This window comes from Zingiber officinale, chromosome 10A (genome assembly GCF_018446385.1).
Source record: "Zingiber officinale cultivar Zhangliang chromosome 10A, Zo_v1.1, whole genome shotgun sequence".
NCBI lineage: Eukaryota > Viridiplantae > Streptophyta > Magnoliopsida > Zingiberales > Zingiberaceae > Zingiber > Zingiber officinale.
This window is the reverse complement of record NC_056004.1, coordinates 46,177,547-46,181,676: the sequence shown is the minus strand read 5'-3', so window position 1 is coordinate 46,181,676 and position 4,130 is coordinate 46,177,547. Positions and strand designations below refer to the sequence as shown.

The 4,130-nt window shown below is 35.9% G+C and overlaps 1 long non-coding RNA gene across 1 annotated transcript; it reads right to left on the bottom strand.

The window, feature by feature from the left end:
- Window positions 1–2,754: 2,754 nt before the first annotated feature.
- Window positions 2,755–3,704, bottom strand: LOC122028014. Its single transcript, XR_006124599.1, has 3 exons — window positions 3,651–3,704; window positions 3,354–3,416; window positions 2,755–2,877 (listed from the first exon to the last, which is right to left on the bottom strand). It is a non-coding gene; the product is annotated as an uncharacterized LOC122028014 (long non-coding RNA).
- Window positions 3,705–4,130: the final 426 nt, after the last annotated feature.

Below are 4,130 nucleotides of genomic sequence, written 5' to 3'. Positions count from 1 at the left end.
AATTACGGGTGACGTTTGACAAAACCAAAGTACATAACTCCTTATGTAGGGATCCATGGTGACTTCAGGTCCAAGAACTAGTAGTCATACTAATAGCAACATGAGAAAGTATATGACACTCATATAACGATCCATGATACTTTCTCATGACGGGTCATTCAGTATACATTCTCCAATGCATACCCATGTGTCAACTTGATATCTTTATATCCATGACTTGTGAGATCAAGTCATCAAGTTGACCTACATGATAGTCTTATTGCATTAACATTGTACCTGAATGTTAATACTCGACTAGGAATGACTAAGAGTAGTGTTCCCTATATCATCTCACTATCGGTTCAACTAACCGATTGATATAGGTGAGAACATTCTACTCAAGGACGCTATTATACTTAGTTTATTTGGCACCAATACAAGTAAGTATAATAACCAAAACATATGCCTTTATTTATATAAGAATATGATACAACAAGTCCATAATACAATCATCAAATGATTGGCTCTAGGGCTCTAACTAACAATAGTATAGTTTCAAAATGGTTCAAGGAAGACCTTCCTCCTACACAGACAAGATCTAGTGTAAATGATAATAATTTTAAGTTGAGAAGTGGTAAGAATCATGAAGAACTACTGAAGAAGGATTTGTTTAGAATTGAGGAGAAGAACAATAGAAGACCTCAAGAACTCAGTTTCATTACTCCAGGAAGTTCCCAACACTATGTGAAAAACGAATTTTTACTTCGTTGATTACCTGAAGTAAAAGACCAGTTTTTACCGAAGTAGACACGCGTGTAGTAAAAAGATTCATTTTACTTCGGATAAACTCCAAAGTCGTAGGCCCAGAAAAAACGAAGTCATATTGGGTGTCGGGTTCGGACATATTACGAAGTAAAAAGTGCATATAACTTCGTCGGTTATTAAAAACACCAAAGTAATTAATCCTTTTCGCCTTCATCGTTTAGTATTTGTTGTGAAGTAATATACCTACTTTAACATCGGTTAAAAATGAAGTAATGGATTATTTTTACTTCGTCATATATCGTTAATTCCTGAAGTAATTATCGATTAAATTACATTTAGCTTCGTTCTGGATCGAAGTAATAGATAGATACTACTTCGGAATTTTTGGTAATAACCGAAGTAGTTGATACTATTTTACAGCAACAAATTGTATTGCTTCGAAGTTATAAGTAGATTTTACTTCGGATTTTATGAATAAAGTGAAGTATTTTTTCTCTTTTTACTTCATTATTTTTAGACTTCAGTAATTTTGAGCATCACAAAAGGTAACTTCATAAGCCTTGATTTCAGCATATGTTTATACAAAACAAATCTCCCTAAATATGGCCAAAATAAGCCATAAAAAACCAAAAACATGTACTGGTTCATTCACACTACCTGCAATTCACTCCAAGAACGAGTACACAAATTCACTGCATTCAATTCTCACTTCATCATATTGTGTCTACGTATAGTACTGGTTCTTCACACAACCTGCGAACTGCAATTTAGAAAGAATCATCATGTTATGTTTTGTAGCTAAAAACTTTAAATCAAAACACAGTAAGTTGACAAAAAAATCATGAATTAAATTAACAAAAGCTTGATAAGACAAATAAATATGTATTTTTATATGCACTCTTATAGTAACAATTTTGTTCGAATTATAGCATGTGGGTCACAGAAGCCTAAATAAATTTGGGCCTTACATGCTCATTATTTTACTGGACTAAAAGTTGAGGCATTGTCTATCACAAAAGAATATTTTTAAAAAAATCTGCCTGAAGTAAGCTCAGGTTGTGTGAAGTCCAGCAACACTTGAAGTAAGCTAACTGGAGACCAGCAATACTTGAAGTAAGCTAACTAAAGTAAGCATTATCTATCACAAAAGATAATTTTTGGAATCCTAAAAAAATCTGCCTAAAGTAAGCTCAGCTCAGGTTGCTTAACATATCTGTAGCTAACTTTTGCAAAAAATCTGTTATGTTTTATAGACAATTTCTGGAATCTTAAAAATCAAAGAGAAGTATAACCCAGCAACTTGGACGCTTGAAGTAAGCTTAGTGGCTACAGAAGCCCGATTTGGAATGGATTTTGGAGAATACTCAACCCCCCCCACACACACACAATATTACTAAGCACACACACACACCCCATTACTAAGCACATACACACTTTGTATAGACAAATAACTCAAAAAAACGTACCCCTATTCACCTTTCCCCTCTTCCCACAGGAAAGTACGCATGTTAGCCCCAAATCAGTTACTAATTTCCCCCAGCTACTAATAGAACTATGCATAACACAGTTTTGTATAAAACCATAAACAGGGTGTCATCTAAGGGTGAGGAAAAAAAAGAAGGAAAAAAGTCATATCAAAGCATGAGAAGAAAGTAGTAGCAGGGCGTGAACGATTTGATTCATTGTGCAACACTATATTTAGTTTCTTAATAATTAACTTTATGTACCACAACAGATAATTATCTCTGAACCTGTCACTGCAGAGTCTAGGATAATCCTCAACTAAATCCAGGATAATCCTATACCCTTAATGTACAGCTTAAGTATCTAAAACAAACATGATCAGGAGATTCAGTGACAGCTCTAAACAAAGAAATACTATAAGTTACCAATCAGCACCAGGGCGTTAGAGGCTATCACTTGAGGCACCAATAACTGGTGTAACTTGCATAAGGTCAATCATACCCAACCACATGATGAAATCCATGGACTCAAGGGCAAGAAAGTTGACCTTATTATGAGATCTATCAATTGCAATAACCTCACCTTTATTCCTCATAAGAATTGCAATGGCAGTTGTTTTCCCTCCAGGAGCAGCACACATGTCCAATATTCTTTCACCTTCTTGAGGATCTAAAGAACAGAAATATATCTTTGCAAAAATTAGTAACTAAAGAACTTGATAACTCACAGCATAAAAAAACTACCTATAGCAGGTAAATGATGTTTATAACTGGAGAAGTATGATTCCAGCAATAAAAGTTGGATACTTTAATTTACTTCAATGTCAGTAGAAGCACCTTTAGTATCTGCATAAGGTATTTCCTTCCATAATCCATGAGGTTCACAAACTAGAGCAGGAAGAATACAAGATGCAACAAAGTTCTTTTATGCTAGTATCCTATAAATGAAATATCAAGCCATAAGTATTCTTTCTTGTTTCACAAAAACACAATGATCCAATGAGAACTCTAGGATTGCTTTGAAAAAATTATCAAAAAAAAAAAAAATGTAAATACTAGAAACAATTGAAACACTAAGGAAATAAGAGTGTTACTCTGAAATCAAAGACAAGCAAAGAAAACAAAAACAAGTAAATTTATTGATACCTAAAACACAAGCCGTAACAATGCTGGGCAAGTTTTGCAGAAATATTTCTCCTTCGAGTACATCTAGCCAGAGAAACAGCAGAAATAAAAGTCACAAAAAAATATATGATTTGACAAACTCTGTTTGATAAGCTACTTTGAGTTTGAGTTCAGCATATCGCAGAACAATGAAATGCAATATGATAATAATTGGCATATGCAGACAGCAACAAGATTTCTAAAAGAGTTTAGATTAAGATGAGAAATATAATTGGTAGTATAACACTGAAGAAAAAATTCATTCATATATGAGCATACTGTAAAATGATGGAAGCTTGTACACTCGGTTTGTCATCTCCACAGCAGTCCCATAAGACACACGGAACATAGATGTAATACCCCGGTTCTGAGATTCTGGTTAAGTATGACTTAAAAGGTTAGATGGTACTATCCATACCACCAAGGTGCACCTTCCATTTCGGAAGCCCAAACTCAAAGAACTCCAAAGTTAAGCGTGCTTGGTTTGGAGAAATCTGAGGATGGGTGACCTCCTGGGAAGTTTTCCAGGGTGCGTGCGAGTGAGGACAAAGCACGCTAAAAGGACCTCCGGTGGTGTGTGGAGCTAGTCGTTAACCCGATGGGCAATTCAGGTAGCGTTCCCGGTTCGGTTCGGGTGGGGCCCGCCCGAGCCGGGGCGTTACAGATGGTATCAGAGCGACCTTGCGACCGTGAGCGTGCCTGTGGCAGGAGCACCCAGGGCACCACCTAGCGAGGGAGATTATGGGATTTGTGTATGGT